This window comes from Cottoperca gobio, chromosome 18, assembly GCF_900634415.1.
Source record: "Cottoperca gobio chromosome 18, fCotGob3.1, whole genome shotgun sequence".
Lineage (NCBI taxonomy): Eukaryota > Metazoa > Chordata > Actinopteri > Perciformes > Bovichtidae > Cottoperca > Cottoperca gobio.
Genome location: NC_041372.1, coordinates 1,125,712 through 1,143,281, shown reverse-complemented (window position 1 = coordinate 1,143,281; position 17,570 = coordinate 1,125,712). Strand labels below are relative to the sequence as shown.

General features: G+C 41.0%; 1 protein-coding gene across 8 annotated transcripts in view; it reads left to right on the top strand.

Moving 5' to 3' along the window:
* The first annotated feature begins 885 nt into the window (after positions 1 to 885).
* Positions 886 to 17,570, top strand: part of LOC115023593 (adhesion G protein-coupled receptor L3) — a 187,706-nt gene continuing 171,021 nt past the window's right edge. For 7 of the 8 annotated variants that reach the window (XM_029454691.1, XM_029454689.1, XM_029454688.1 and 4 more), the window contains exon 1: positions 8,014 to 8,123. The gene's annotated coding sequence lies outside the window, so the exon portion shown is untranslated. Of the gene's footprint in view, positions 1,023 to 1,166; positions 1,238 to 8,013; positions 8,124 to 17,570 lie in introns of those variants that run through there. The other variant, XM_029454686.1, reaches the window with a different exon arrangement.

The window sequence follows — 17,570 nt, the reverse complement described above, 5'->3', positions numbered from 1 at the left end:
CATTAATCTAAATTAATCGCATATATCAATATGTAACTTTTCATACTTTGCGGTAAAAGTGGCTCTCCTATCGACTTTGTCCTATCAATGTGGCTCTCACATAAAATAGTGAAGACCACTGCATCAGAGTCACGTGCACTATTACACCGTTTAGTTTAGTTTCTTTCTCCGACTGACGGCCAAAAATGGAAGATTTTACAAGTAAAGGTAAAACCACTATTTTGTTGAAAATAGGAACTGACTAAGAGAAAACAATCCAATATTTAAATTAAGAATTATATTTTGACCTGAAATAAAATATAATTTTGTTAATAGTGCAGTCTGTACTAAAACCAATCAAAGCATCAGACTAAAAACGCTATGGAGGGTGCAGAGCAAATACCTCTGAGCCGCTATAAATGTAGCTTATTTTTTGGCTGTGTGTGTGTGTGTGTGTGTGTGTGTGTGTGTGTGTGTGTGTGTGTGTGTGTGTGTGTGTGTGTGTATAAAGAATGCTGATATGAGAAATAACCAGTTTCATGCTGCCAAGAAAATGGTGAATAAGCTACTCAGTTATTATAATAATAATAATAATAATAATAATAATAATAATAATAATAATAATAATAATAATAATCAATTGTATTTATAAGTGCACTTTTCATTTGAATAAACTAAACTCAGTGTTTCAGAGTTGGGTTCATATATTTGTAAATCTTTATTCTTTAATTCGTACACATTATGTAAAAATGTAAGTTTCAGATTTTAGGAGGAATTATGAGCTGTAATTATTTCTTGATTTAAAAACATGTTTTCCTTCTGTGCAACACAACAAGTTGACATTTGAACTGTTGTGTTTGTATACAGATAAAGTAAATTATAAACCCTGAGTTAGTCAGTGAGCGTCTGAGCTTCAGACATATTCTGTAGCTGTTCCCCTGCTGCAGTCCTTCTGCTGAACGAAGCTCCCACTTTCACCTCCGTGATGTTGAAGACCTGAGAGTCATATCGATCTTTTCACTCAACTCTTGGCAAGAAAGCGAGTAAGAGTATTTCCCAAAAGGTGGATTAATTCCTTTCATAATTACAGTCCGAGCAATTAGTGAAAACAAATGTCTTGTTTAATGAATTGACTTATTTAAAGCTGCAATTCATGAATTTAATTATTGTCTTTTTGTTCTTTTCAGTTAAGACTCATCCTGATGGCGTTCCCATAGTTCATGATTGTTATTCTCTCGACTCTTCAGGCTCTCTAAAGGTGAGGAATGTGTCTTAACTCCATCTAGTGTACTGATAATTGAATATGTATAATGTGTGCAGTCGGTTTAATGGCCAAAACATCTCAAAAACAGCCGTAGCGCCACTTCTTTAGCTTTCCAGTGATCTCATTTCAAAACAAAAGTGTGAAAATCAATGAAACTTTGGAACAGGAGGAAGGACGTGCATCATTCTGTGTCTTTTTCAATGTTAGATCTCTTCTCTCCCAAACGTACCTACACCTTTAAATAACATGAATAGCAGTACTAGCACCGTTAGGATAAACTTTTCAAAATAAACTTTTTAACAAATGTGCAAATTTTGCATATTGTGCAAAAACACTGAGTGCAGCGATCAGAAAGTGTTGAAACGCTGCGATGTGGGTCGAGGAAGTCTCGTTTTAGCACAAAGCTTCAGTCTTTGCCTTTGTGTGTGTGTGTGTGTGTGTGTGTGTGTGTGTGTGCGTGTGCGTGTGTGTTTGCTGCAGTGATTTCTCAGTCATGTGGGAGTTTAAACACAGCAAAGGTCAAACCCAAGTCTCCACGAACACACAGATTCACTGGAGGTGTACATGTGATTATTAATAACGCTTATATTCTTATTATGTTTGGATATATTTGACACATTTACAAGCGCATGAGAACACACAGCTGAATCAAATCATGGAGATGTGCCATCCGTGTTATTGTTATTTAAATTTTTCACTTTTGGATTTAACAACATGTACAAGAGACAATCACACATACAGCAGACACTCTATCACAGCCCGACAGACAACAACGTATCATCTCCTCAATTATTATTTGAGTAATTAATTATAGCAAACATACCGATGAGGAGTAGCACGGAGAAAGGGAGAATTAATAGTAGCAATCTTAATGGAAAACAACAATAAATAGAGGGAGGAATTAAATTGATGAGAAGAAGAGACGACATTTAAAAGAGTAAATCAATAAATGAAAGACAAAAACAAAAGCACAGAGAGGACAAATGGGAAATAAATGGTTTCATACCAGCAGAAATGCCTCTTGCTTACATCCCTCAAACACCTCATACTCTAAATATGTTTAATATGTTTAAGATGTATGATGAGCTGTTACTAAAACCATCTTAGACCAATTCATAAACATCACAAAGCTTCACACACACACAAACACACACACACACACACACACACACACACACACACACACACACACACACACACACACACACACACACACACACACTCCAGCTTTTATTTCCACTACATTTAATTATACGTCAGTGTTGGAAATCATTATACTATTATTCATTAGGACACAAATGACTCTGAAGTGGATAGCAGCCGATATTATGATTGTTGTAGATTAAATTATTACAATAATTCTATTAGAGGTGGCTTCATTATGTCTTAGTCATCATATAAATGAGATGTAAAAGAAGGACTTTTACCTTGATCCAAAGAGATACGTACACACACGCACACACACGCACAGACTGCACGACAATAAGCTTGAATTATTGAGACATTTAAGTCAGTTGTAAGTCAACTGATTCTTAAGTTAATGCTAATGTTTGCGGAGTTTCTTTCTCACATGTGGGGGATTGAATTGACCTTGTTGCTTTGTGCAAGTCATTGTAATATTCCCTTGTTGAAGGATTAAGGCTGCAGTGGGTGAAAGAAACGTAGGTGTTGCTGAGTGAGGTGTGTGGAAGCTGATGTAATGTTGGACGCAGTCGTGTCGTGCCCACTGACTGTGGGTTGTCATGTGCGTGCACGCTCTGAAGTTAAACACAACCAACTATTCAACACGCTGGCAAACTTCTACAACAGGTTCAATAATGCAACAGGTTGTAATAATAATAATAAAGTTTATTTGTATAGCACCTTTCATACAGGAATTGCAGCCCAAAGTGCTTCACAGCAAAAACATAACAATTAGTACAAGGACAGAATAAGAGCATTTACAGTACAATAATCACAGTGTAGATGTACATGAGTCTGAAGTACCATGATACGAATAGCCGAATTAAAATAGTATAAAATAGCAGAATTAAAATAGTATAAAATAGTAGATAAAATAGCAGAAATAATATAATATAGCAGAATTAAAATAGTATAAAATAGCCGAATTAAAATAGTATAATATAGCAGAATTAAAATAGTATAATATAGCAGAATTAAAATAGTATAAAATAGCAGAATTAATATAATATAGCAGAATTAAAATAGTATAAAATAGCAGAAATAATATAATATAGCAGAATTAAAATAGTATAAAATAGCCGAATTAAAATAGTATAATATAGCAGAATTAAAATAGTATAAAATAGCAGAATTAATATAATATAGCAGAATTAATATAATATAGCAGAATTAAAATAGTATAAAATAGCAGAAATAAAATTGTATAATAATAGCTGAATTAAAATAGCAGATAAACGCGTTACGGTTTCCCCAATTGTTAGAGTTGTGTTAAACTTTTCGACTTCTCTGGTCGATACTTTGCTTCCCTTTGTCCCCGTTGTGCAAAGTAAGTTAAAACACAATCGTCACTGTGAGTCCCAGATTTCGTTTATGGTAAAATCCAGATCAAACCGTTATTAAACACGCTGGTTTAACCTTTTCAGTCTAAGGCGATATCTGACTACTCGTCTTCTCTGCTGTGACTCGTATGAAATACCTCTCTCAAATATCTCTTGTAGAGATAGATGCATAAAAGGTCCAAATCACAGGATGTTCTCATCGTGTTTGAATTAATGATGTGATTTGTAATACACATGCTGCATGTCAGACAGTTGTGAGTTGCTTTAATCATCCTTCATCAAGAACTCTCAACATGCAGATGAGAGTTGTATTAAGAGACTTTAAAAGGTCTGAACCTGTCCGTCGACCTCTGACGAGAAGCCTCGACTCACCTGTCAGTGTCTCCACACCTGAACTCTGTTACAGCACAAAGAGAAAGAAAGAAACAGCATTTGTTGAAATGCCTGAAGCAGTGTATGTTTAGACTTACCTGAGAAGGATTTCTAGTGTCAGTGTGTATTATGGTTCTGGTCTTTCAGCAACAAAGGCAGAAGTGTGACATTGTTGTTCTGAAGGCTCTCAAGCAGTGGATCAAAGTGGTGGTCAAGATCAGCTGTGACTCGAGCCGGGAGGTGACGTTGATCTTAATTATCCCACGACCTGGAAATGTCTTCTCACAAAGTAGTTCTACTTTTAAACACAGCTAGTTTTCTCTCTTTGGTACTTTTAGTCCTGATATCACCAGGACTATTTCTCTGTAAGTGCACATCCGCACAGTTCCCCACAAACATCTGAAGAAAGCGTGTCGAAGCGCTTTAAGCACTGCTGCATGTGTCAGTGTCAGCACTGTGCAGATGATGATTCCCAGGCGTGGATAAACGGGGAAAAACGGCTTCTGCATTATTGGATTCACTTTGCACAACAACTGTCCCCATAAGCCTTCATTTTCCTCCACAGCTTCATTTGGCAGGAGCTTCTTCCAGCAGCATGGTGAGTAGCTGTACAGAGGTTTTATGGTGCTCTGCATCACTTTATGGTGTTCAATTATGACTCTGTCTCAGGTGCTTAACTCTCTGTATTTAGTAAATCCATTGTTGGCAGCTGGAAGTTTGGCATTAGCATGTTACGCACACAATTACACATGTCGCCATGAAGTGAAGTGTTGCTGTTTACAAGCAAATAGAGTTTTTCTTATGTCTTCTCCCTTTCCTTCTGCACTTCTTTATTCATTAACGGTTACAGTGTTAACTCGAGGCAAACTTAAGATGTTTCAATTCTACTTTACCTTTTGTGAGAACAGCACAGTGTGTAATGTCCCAGGATGCATCTTCTTCCTACCCGGTGATGCACAAGAAACTCGCCACTTCCCCCCAGTTTGTTATTAGTGCACGAGCTTTGATTGTGAACGTGAGCCAGAGAATGGAGATGCTGCTGTACACACTGCTTTTACTGAGATGCAAATGCTGCACTATATATTCACCAGCTAGCTTCTAACTGTGTCTGTGCGGTGCAGGGAGAGCACGGTGCACAGATTGTTCTGTATTGTGTTTGTATTTCTATGGAGTTTCTATATTTTTTAATGAATGTGTAGATCAATTGGTCACTTATCTGGATTGTTGCAAGAACAGAATATGATATTTCTTATGAATGGAATTGTTTTGCCAAATTTCCTTACAATTCTTTGGTCCTAGTATTTAGTTTTTGACGGTGTTTGAAGGTCACACCCACAACTGTCTCAGAAACCCTCCGGCTGCAACAAGTCTGCGTTCTTCTGCTGCCGTGCATCATTAAAAGTGAACTGTACTTACTTTGGGAGTGCTGAAGACTTAATTTGCTAGTTTGTGTGATGTTGTGCTTTATACTCTAAAGACATGCGAGTTGGCAGCTCTTGTGTTTGAGACGTGCGAATGAACCAAAACAATGCGCTGAAAGACTCTGAGCTGCGTCGAGCGGAGGGTAACAGAGTCGGTGAAGGCTATCTGTGTTCACCGCTACGAGCAAAACCTTTCACATCCAAGACGTCACTGTTAATATGAAAACACTGAATAACCCTGAATACTGGGTTATTCTGTTCATAATGAGTTTTAATCACGACGAGCATGTTGTGTGGGTGTTGGATTTGATCTAGTTAAAACGTTTCACCTCCAAAATTGAACTCATTTTAATTTTGCAGTTTAAAAAAGCAATATGAAAAAGAATGTTTGTTTTCGTAAGTTCCTGGAAGGATACTTTATTATAATGAAAAGCTGTTCATCTGACGGCATCATGGTATCCCCATCTTGAGGAGAGGAAGTAAGGAACAAACCCTCTGACTGGAAACAATAATAGAATAAAAGGTATTTTGTAATGCCGCTAACGTGGCTATACATGTTCTCACAGAAAGCTATTGATGGGCATTAAACTGTTATAGATCAGAGCTTCAGGACTTCATAATACTGACAACTATTCAATAAAAACACCATTTATTCTTGGAGTTTTTACTCGCATTCTTTTTCAAAAAGGAAACTACTATATTCATGCAGTTCAGGGACGTTTCCTTATCACTTTCATGAGTTTTGTCTTTCCCTGCAATGAAACTACTATAGTCGGGTTTAACTTGCCCTCATTTCCATGTTTTTGAAATGCTTTTCCATTATAATGGAGGACGCGCCAAGCTTTTTATACTGTTATCATGAGGAGTGTGTTATTCAGAAGATAAAAGGGAACTGATCCGAATCTGACGAGAATCCTATTAGTCTGTGGGCATCTGCAGTGTTGGGTAGTATTCATGTTCCTGCTAATGTGAAGACAGTTATTTTGTACTTCTTGTATACTTTATGTCGTCGAGATAGCAGCCGTGTGTTAAGGTGTCGCTTTGAAGCTGCCTGGTTTATGCGAGTGTAATGGCAGGCAGCCTTGGTCAGTGCTCTACCTGGAGAAATCCATTTGCATCCGGGCTGCATGGGAAGCCGTGCCAGGGAGAGATAACGCTGCATCTTTTTCAAAGGCAGGGCGGACGCTTGTTTTTCACCAGGCTGTTCAGGAGCTCAAGGTGTTTCTCAGACAGGAAACAAGAGCTTCACCAGGTCTGTGTTCAAACGCTCATTAGTGGAGCTCTGGGACATGATTGGACGATTATTGGTTATTATTTGATTGTAATTAGGATTATTAAAGTAATTAATAGGCTACAGGGTGATTTAAGGGGTTGAATGCTGAATGTTTGCAGCTGGTGATGTGCAGCGTTCAAAAGGTCATCACAAACTTGTGTTTTCTAAAGTCAGAGGAACAGCTGGGATTCTAGTAGATGTGGCAGAATAAGAAGATGGAGCTTCAACAGCCTCCAGCAAATTGATCGGTATGAAAAACAGGCTCCCAGCAAGAGAAAGGACCTTGAACTTCTCTTTGAAGACAGAAACATGCACAGATCATGCTGTTTATAAATGCACATGTGTAACACTTTAAGGCACGTGTGCCATTGTATCTTCCACACCTCAAACAGTGTTAGGCATGTCTTCCTTTATTGAACCGTTGATGGGCAGTTCTTGCATTTTTAAGAAACATCGACTCTTCTGAGAGAAGGCAGGTGTGGATTTGGCATAAATATTGCAGCCACAGGCGCACAGACAGAATGTAATATAACATAGGTCTTGTTGCCAGCCTCGAGGCAACACACACTGTAGGTAGAGGCTTCGGTTTTGTAGCATGTTATCTCGTGTTTGCTGCTAGGTGGAGCCCGAGTATACGGCGAGAGCGGCAATCCACATCCGAGTTTTTCCTCTCACCTTTCACTGGCTCTCCAAACCCTCGGTCTCCATACAGAATTACTCCCAGTCAGTGCGCACAATTGGTTTGTCATAGTCGCAGAGAGCTCAGTTTTTTGGACCCCAAACAACTTGGATCCTTTTCGCACAAGATTCCCCCCCCCCCTCCTTGCAAATTCTTCTGGATACTCTTTGTGTGCGTGTGTGTGTGTGTGTGCGCGTGTGTGTGTTTTGTGTGCGTGAGAGAGGTGAGCTGGCGTTTCGCCTTTCAGCTTCATGGGACGTGATGTAGCCCCCGCACAGAAGGACGCCTTGTGCCATACAGGGATGTAAGGGGACAGGAACCGTGGATACAAACACGAGGAAAGCGCGACATCACTGCGACTCGGATTCAGGACGCACAGCGGATTGAACGGAGGATATTGAACGGAGCAGGCTGGAGGCAACTATTTGGATCCGTCGTTCTCCCTCCTCGACCCGTTTCATCAAGTCCGTTCCTCACACACACACACACACACACACAGTGCGTAAGGACGCTACCCGACGCCCGAGAGACAGTTGAGAGAGAGAGAAATGATCGCTAATACTTTGAATGGAAGGACGTGAGCTTGTTTTCAGCAGTCATTTGTGAATCTGCGGTAAGTGTGACTTCCCGCTACAGAATGCATGTCCGTCTGTTAGTGCGCACATCCACCGTGATGTGCGCATTCAGCTCGGGGATAATAATGCCCATGGATGAATCCCTGCAGTCACTGTTGATGTGTGCTGTAATGTCAGTCCTGGCATCCAATCTGCTCTTAATTACTTTAACTGGGCTGTCGATGCGTTCAGGTGTAATCAGCGCCGATCAAACGCACCATATTGATAGCCAATATGAAAAATTCTATTTCGTGTTGGACTAATAAATCCGTTGTAATGGAGGGCTGTATTATGATCTGATGTATCCAGGGATTGTTGTGTAGTAAAAAAAATGAATGGCTTAGCAGAGAAGTTGCATATTGGGTGCATGCCTATGGATGAAGTTTTTGCATTTACATTTTTCATGCCGTTAAATTATGGACAGTGTGTCAGTTTTCTACACTTTAAATTGAATATGTAGCCTTGTGTCCATGGGCTATAGCTAATACAGGAGCTGGCTGTAGAGCATAAATCCAGAGATGTACCGATGCAGGCCTGCGTGTGCTTCTGGTGTAGTTGGTTGTTCTGGGTGTACTGGAGTGTGAGGAGAGATGCAGTGGTGTGAGCATCTGCATTTTTCATGATAGGGTGACTATGTTGCTATAAAATATTTAAGTTATTGGTATAAGCTATGTAGAATTTCTATTTTTTACTGAATACCCCCTTTTCCAAAGTGTCACTGTAGGCGTATGAATACTGCACAACAAATATCACCATTTAATGCACTCGTACTGTATGAAAAGAGGGAATAGAGAATGATGCACCTGCTGAGGAAGACATGCTGTCCTGTGTCTGAGAGAAGTGCAGGGTTGCGGGCCGTTGCACCGCATGCTTTGATGTGAGGACAGCTCACTGTCTTTCAACATCTGAATCAAAGTGGAAAAGGTAGCGAAGACCATCACTATGGATCAGAGAGGAAGTTTTCTCAGCTCTGCAACGTGATGCTCTCCATTCCCAAATCAGTGTTTGGAATATGGTGCAATCTTTGTTGGATTTGAACAACTGTGAACTTGGAGGGGGATCTTGTCAGGAGGAGTTTTTCGTGTTTGTGTGTGTGTGTGTGTGTGTGTGTGTGTGTGTGTGTGTGTGTGTGTGTGCATAATGTATTTCCCCTATTCCAGAATATCATTAACATTATTGCTGGTTTTATCCTTATTTGACAATTACATTCATTATGTGCTGCACCATCTGTCATATAATCTGCACTGGTCGACGTGCCCTCAAGCAGATCACACACACACACACACACACACACACACACACACACACACACACACACACACACACACACACACACACACATTATGTCAACCTGCACTTTGTTTTCAGTGCCTCTCCTCCACTCAGATTCAGCTAAATGTTGCTCCTCGTGGAATATAATCTCGGTTATATTTAATATAACAGCAGTTGAACTCGGCATCTGGTGTGATGCCTGATGGGACGGCACTGTATGAAAATAGAATAATTGTTCCCTTGAAGCTGTTGTTATGTTGCAGTCCATTGTAGGGAGATAGTGAGCTGAATATGCGACTCTGTGCTGAGTTGATTAAATCTGTTATCTCGGGGAAAGCGACGCATTGAGATAGTGATAGGTGGTGGAAATAAAAATGGAAATGTGCAGCTACACATTGATCTGCTTTAGTCTTTTAACCTCAAACACTTGTGAGAGAGTTATTCTTCTTTTGTCTTTGTGTAGTGACTGTCTACACATCACCTCTTTGTTCTTCCACATGTCTTCCTGCTGTATTGCGTTACACCAATATGGGTTCATATGCTCCTCATTGGGAAGCATGCTTTTTCCTGATTTTAGTTATTTGTATTGTTCCTCTGAAGTGATCCCACGCCCTGCGATAGTGTAGTTTTACAGCCACTCAATTTATTTGCATTGTCGGTTCCATTTATTTTATTTTGTGTCGTTATTTTTTTTATTATTTTGGATACGATGGCAGCCAGAAGGAATCCATTTAGCCGTCGCAGTATGAACGGAGACGTGGGGTCCAGCTTCACGGATCACGTCCTGTTAGTTTGGTTAACCAGTCTTCAAACGGTAGCTTTTGAAAAAAAAGATTCACACACACACACACACACACACACACGTACGTTTTCTGTCTAATGTCAACAGCCTTTGTGCTGCACATGTAAGGTAGATACGATGAATTGGATGAGTATTTTTTGTTAGATGAACGGCACCTATTGTTGCTTTATTCTCCTAAAGTGTAAAGACCTTTTAGTGAAACCTTCAGTGTTGTTCTTTCCCAAATGCTACTCGACCCTGGTCTGAAAGCAGCATGGAGGGAATAAAACCCTTTTCATGTCTTTATCTAGCTGCTGTGTGTGTGTGTGTGTGTGTGTGTGTGTGTGTCTGTGTGTCTGTGTGTGTGTGTGTGGTGATCTGGCAAAGCTTGAATGCTGAAGGTCATCCTGCACGTACTTCTCCAGATGTTCGTCGCCATCAGTTGCGTTTACTTGTCATATTCCCGTGGAAATGAGCTCCAACGAGGAAATGTATTCATGGCTCTTTTTATTTATCAAAGATAGTAAAGGAACAGATTTACACACTCTTTAAACTCAAACCCTGTTCAGGCAGTGAGCTTTTACAATTCACAGATCACTTACAGTGACACGGGTCACTTCTCTCTTCCACTTGAAGTGAAGCAGTGAGACAGCATGCATTAATCGATATGAAGACTAAATGACTGAGCAGCCTCTCTAATGAAATCTGAATATTTGTGTTTTAATTTGGACCGTTGATGAGACAAGCGAGACATTTGAAGATGTTATTTTGGGATTTTTCACCGTTCTCTGACATTTAAAGACCAAATGATTAATCTATCGTCGGGGAAAACAATCAGAAGTTACCGTCAGAGTTTCCTGTGCGGGTCACATGTCACCATCTTTAACTGGTGAACTCAGACTGGACCAATAGAAACACTGAAGTCTGCCATTCATCTCACAATGTGACATTATTTAGTCAAATCTTACAAACTGCAGTCTCTCTCTGCTCGGTCTACTTGATGGTTATTTATTACTCACATTGGGGACGTGTTTCATGGCTGAGTTAAGGCTCTGGTTTCAGGCATTAATCCTGTCCATGGAAACCTTTTGTGTTGAATCTCCCGACATTCTCAAAGATTACTCGTGTTTTGTTTTGACTTATCATAAACTGCACTGCATGAGATCCTTGATGAGTTAGAAAATAAGGAAGAAGAGAATTCTAAATTGTCACACAGGCGCTCCAAATGATGGATTTTAAAGCCTATTCTGCAGTTAAGTGATTGTTTATCCCAGCGGCTGGATGCTACATGTGAAGCATCACAGAAACATCTTCAGAGAAGGGAAATGATGCTTTACATTTTTAAATAATGTGTGTCTCTCTCTCTCCAGTGATAGTGTAGCCAGGTGACTAAAACATATGCTCTTTACGTGTATTATTTATTGTCTTTTTAAACATTATTCTTAGTCCTGAGGCAAGAAAGGTAAAGCAGGCCACCTACGGCACTGTATTAACATTCCTGTGGCCGAGCCTCTCCCAGCGTTACAGTGAGGCCAGTGAGTTTTTCTAAGGTCCCAAAGAGCAGAGTTATCATGCTGTTAGAGGGAGACAGGTCGGTCTGATGGGGCCTTTCACTGGCAGGAATGTCACAAAAGAAGAAAAGCCAAAGCTGAAAATAAAAAAGAAAGCACATGGCATGAGGAAAGATCCTCGAGGTCTATGCCCCTCAACACTTTAGCTGTCCTGTCTCATAAAGAGCTTGGACACAAAGGTTTTGACACAAGCTTTCACAACCCCCTGCAGGAAATGGAGGTCACAGTTTAGATGGAGACTTCAGCTGGTGCTTGATGGAAAGAACCGATGATTAGTTTCTTGATTCTGTATAGCGTGACCCCAATGTTTGGGAGCATTTTAAGCGTAACACTCAAAGAAAAGTGCTTTTTAAAATAGCGTACTTTGCTAACGGTACAGCACATACAAGTGAATATATGTTACGAGGTCAACAGGTGTGAACGCGGCGTTTTAGTCGCATAAGAGGAGAAAATAAGAGCCTTTGAACGTCAACACTGTGTTCATGTGTTTTATTTATAACGAGATGATAGGGATTATCAAATGAATCCATCTCTCTGTGGCTGTTTACAATCTAAACAAGTGGCGAGGATGAGAAGGGATGTGTGGTGTATTGATGAGCCTCATTAAATCAAACCAACGTTGCACCACTCCAGTGAGTCTGTGGTGTGTTGAGGATCGGCGAGGTCACGCTAACATCTACAGCTCTTTGTTCTGGAATCCTAAAAATAAACAGGAAAATGTGTGTAGATATGGGCAACGTGTCGGATTGTATAGCAGTAAGGAGGGAAGATGATTGGTAAACCATGAAGTCAACTACAATGCCATACTGTTACATTCAGAGAACACACTCTGAATTCCTCTCGCACTTCATTTTAATCTATGCTTTCAATTTTAATAAAGGCCTGCGAGGCTGCTGCACTGTCAGGCTCAAGTGTATCTGCGAACATGACCAGTGACGGTGTGCTTTGAACAATTCTCATGCTTGAGACTGCAGTTTTTATTTTCTCTAAGCCACCCCTCCACCCTTAATTTGGCACACAGTTAAGTTGTCCCCAGCGGGGTCACAACACTTAGCAGGCATTTTAACACTCGACAACTTCTGCAGGCAGAGATACAAAGACTGCACGCCAACGGGACGTGAGTGTAAAGCAGTAAGTAGCTTGTGCAGATGCAGATATGCATTGGTTTTATAAATGCTGATGGCAATACCATCTTTGTATTGCACCAATGAGTCTTCTAAGAACATTGCCTGCAGTATATCCAGTGAACACATCACCTGACTTGATATGCATCTGTTTTCCAAAAAAGCCGTTTGTCGTATACCATTGTTAACCCTGCCCCCACGACTGGCCAAAGGAAATTGAATGCCTGCGAGTGAAAGGGATGCATTATGGGCTGGAGTGCAGATATGGACCCAAAAATGTCAACTTAGCATTTAAAGCAATCCAAGCCAGTCTTACAGCCCTGTTGGTGGAGTTAAAAGGTACCGAAAAGCTATCAAAGTGCCACAGCCTGACGGAGCCGCAGTACATCAACCGCTTTACTGCTCACTAAAATCTGATACATTTGTCTATGTGCATTTTACGGTACGACGCCAAGTTTTCTGCAACAATATTGATGGCTTTCCTTTGTTCGGAGGGTTTTGTTTCCTTGTGAACTTTGGACCAGTGAAGAGGATTCAAACAAAGATGCAATGCTTCTCTGAGACCGAAGCTCTAAAAGAAGTTAATTTATGGCCTGTTTGGGAGGCAGGTTTGGGCCTGAATACATAATAAGGTAGTGCACCTGCAGCCGCATACAAATGAATGGAAATGACGGTTAGTATTTACGCCTCCCTAAACCATTGGGACCTCCTGATCTGACCACTAATTGGCCAGCGAAGAGAAATGAAGATAGCTTCCTTGTTGGTGCTGCGTCGACACATGTGCAGGTGCACATTTGCGCACAGCGGCTTTGCACACCAAATCTAACACTAGTTATCAAAAAGTGTACATTCGACTTCTAGTAAAGCGGTACAAAAAGGGAAATATTCTGATGGGGTCGTGCAACACGGTCACTTAAATTCATATTTTGTGCTGTTAAGACCGAGTATTGATTTACCTTTTTATGGATGCCTTTTAAAACAGTTCTGTCCAAACAATTTGTGTTTATCTCGGATGACATAAAGTACTTTAGGTCCTCAGCATGGACAGATTACAAGACAATGGGCCCTTGGGCACAACATGTAAACCTCCCCCCTCCACCTCCTGCAGGGGACTAAGACTCCCAGACTGAAAGAGACACGAAACGACTACAGCAGCGACTCGTGCCGTCTCTTTGTGGTCAATTTGTCTCTTTGTAATCGTTTTGTGTCTCTTAGGAATCATTTTGCATCTCTTCGTAGTGACTTTGCGTTTTGCATCCCCCCCACCAGTCATCCATCCATCCTCCTCAGGAGTTTGACATCTTCCAAACCTGCTGGCACTCTGAAAAACATCAAGTTTAATAGTGTTATTATGTTTGGATATAAATTCCATTAGCACATTGTTTTATTCGGCCATGCCTTCAACCTTTTACTTTAAAAGAGCTCGTAATGGAACACAGAGCATGAATGCCTTGCAGAAAGGTTGATTACAATATCCTGCTTAACCTTTTAGATTAAAACACCATTTCCCCATTCATACTTTATAAACATTTACAGAGGCTACAAGCATTTTTGTAGGCGGTTAATTAAAGTATTTTCATTCAGGTGGGTGGCTCCACTATAAGGGATTCATGTTCGTATCGTTTGAGGTGATTCTTTTTCTTAATTAAGAGAATTCATATTTCTGCTCTGAACCAGCATTTGTTGGGCTGATGGGAGTCGGATTCCACTTGTGACTTCATAATGTATTGCAGCATTTCAGCATCTCCCTCTGTGCTTGTGACTGAGACCAAATTGATTTTCCTAATCAATAGCATAGGATTGGATTTAGGAGTGTGGGAGTGGGGGGGGGGGTGGAACCTGGCAGGGGAGCCAACAGGCTCCTCAGGACTCGCCCCTCGTTTGCTCTCGTCTTCTTGAGCTTCTGCTCACGGGGAACCGTGCGTTATAAATCTGGGCGTTTTGTACACTGCTATCCTGCTTCATCTGAAATTGGTATAATAACAGCAGAAATGTGTATCCACTGTCAAATATAAACTTCCCTGCCAGCCCTTTGTCACCTCTGGAATGGAGATGACTGAATTGATGCACCGCCCCAGTGGAGCAAAACCGTTTAAATGACAACACATTTTTGTCTCACCTTGAACTTAATTGACTGCATGAAAGCTGGCGTTTGAAAAGTGCTGACAGAATGACTTCTCTTGTTTGGAAACGGGAGCTATTGACGGAGCCTTTTCTGTGTTGTTCTGTCGCACCTGCATACATCTGTATCCCACATTCATAAGTGAGGATGCATGGTGTTCTTCATAAGGCTGTGCATTATGGATGCTTCATGTATTACTCCTAATGGGCTCAATGTCTGGATGCATTAGTATGTATCACGTTTCTGCAGGGAGGAGAAGTGGCAAATGTGCGCCTTACTATTCAAGGGCGAATTAAAATACTGCACACGGATCGTTATTCATCACATTTCTTACAACTTACATTTGGAAATGGAAATATCTAATGTTCACATTTCAGTCTTAAGAAGCATTCGTTAACAAGGCACCTGATGACAAGTAGGTTGATGACCCAGGTGTCCACAGGCTCACTGTCAGTCATGACAGCTGGAGTACTGGGTAGCAGTTACGCTGTCACTGGAAAGGCCCAGCTACCCCCGCTCCTCACCATCCGCTCGTACATTGGTTCTGCCTGTGATGCTGAGCCGCAATGGTGGCAACTGTGGGATTTCTTAGAGGGGAGCCACAAGACTGTAATCAGTCATTATGTCAGAAGCGAGCCCCGTGAGCCCCACTGCAGCTCATTCAGCCAAATAATAAGCAGCAGATAACAGAGCTGGCGTGCAGGCAGGAGCAGTGCCCACCCCCCGGGCGCGGAGCTAGAAAACGGAGCGGGGGGGGGGGGGCTTTTCCTCTCGTCTACCTTCGCAGGGACGTCACCTTGGTTCAAGGGCTGGTTCGAGCTTTTCATACGCCGGGCGGAAATTTCCGGCTGTTGTTCAGAGACCTCCCTCCGGTTAATGGCAAACACACCTTGAGGTGCTGACAGGGAGTGTGCATTTCTTTTGTCTAATGATTGCAAGCAGAAATGTGCTTTAGAGTTAAAAACTGTGTCACGGTATACACTCGGATCAGGTAGCTCTACACCCGGATGACTACCTTACATAAACAGGAATGTAGTTCCTATTTTCCAATGTTTTTTAATGTCAGACGTTGAAGTATAGCTGAAGAATAATTGCTATTCATGCATAAATGTCAGAAAATGCTGTTTTTGGCCTCAAATATGGAGATTTTCTGCTTTTTCTTTTTTTATATTATAATAAAGTGAATATCTTTACAGACTTAACTTTGGACTTTGAGACATTCTTTGCTATTTTCTGACACTTTATAGACCAAACCATTAATCAGTTTATCTAGAAAATAATTGATTAATCTTTAATGAAAACAGTTTTTAGTTTGAGCCTAATTGAAAGCATCTCTGTCTTAATGAGTCCAGTACTTGATCCTGGCAAAGTCTGATGTTGAACGGAAATCCAAAACAAATAAATTGGCTTTTTTCATCGTTAGTCAAGATATTCTTAATTATTCAAATCCCAGCTCGTAACTGCTGACCATGTGATATAAAATAAAACCCACCCCTCTCCCTTTAAGCCCCATTACTTTCTCCTCCGCCCTCATAGAGTTGTCTCTCCATAACGAGGGTCACAGTCTCCCATTGTCTCGCTATAGCTTCGCCCTGCATGGACGTATTGACTGGTTCTGCTGGGTGAGTGGTGCCACATAAGATCCATACATCATCGTGAAGACAGACAGTGGGAGTTGAGATGTCACATTGTCCTCTACAGGCAACTGACATCCACTCCCTTCCTGTTCTCCACAGTGGTTCTGCATTGATATTCCCCCGCTTCCTTCCGCACCTTGCTAGTGCATTTGACATGCTCATGATATAAATGTTTTTATGGTGGATGGTGCAGGAATAATTCTGCTTCCATTGAATGTTTTTTAAGGTGATCAACCTGCTCTGAACTTACGCTCACAAAGAGATGAATGTTATTTGCTCATCGACTGCCACATTATAATTGGTTCACTACTGTATGCATGCAAAGATTGATAGCTAGATTAATCTCATCAAAATGTTAAGCTTTTATAATCTTCTCATGGACCCCTTTTACTCTCTCATACATAATAAATGTAGCTAAAAGTCGGGCTGACACAGCTATAGCTTGGAATAGTAGCATGGTTCCACATGGACAATATCAACCTGCTGCATGACACCAGACAATGAGCTCACTCAGGTCAGCGTAGGTCCACCCTTTATGGAATTTCTGCCCATAATGATTAATAGGGTAGGTGTAGTTATTGCCTTGGAAGTCATCAGTGGAATGCTGCAGTTAAGCAGTCATCTGTAATCCAGTTTCATTACACCTGTGCCTACGGTTTCTCATTGTTCTGTCTTTTTCTGTTGTGGGCTGTACAGTTTCTACTAATGAGCAGTCCATTATTGATTGCTATAGACAACAAAGATGGCTTTTCTTTCCACCATTTCCATCCCTTCTCTCCTGAAGAGGTGTCGAAAGCAGTAGAAATAACAGCTCCAACTACTTTTGGCGACTCCAGACCAAAAGTCCATTTAGCAGGGGTTCTGTTGTCACTGGTGAGTGCTGTGAAAGGTTAGGCTCCTGTAATCTTGTTTATGTTTTTGGTCAGTGGTAAGCTTCCC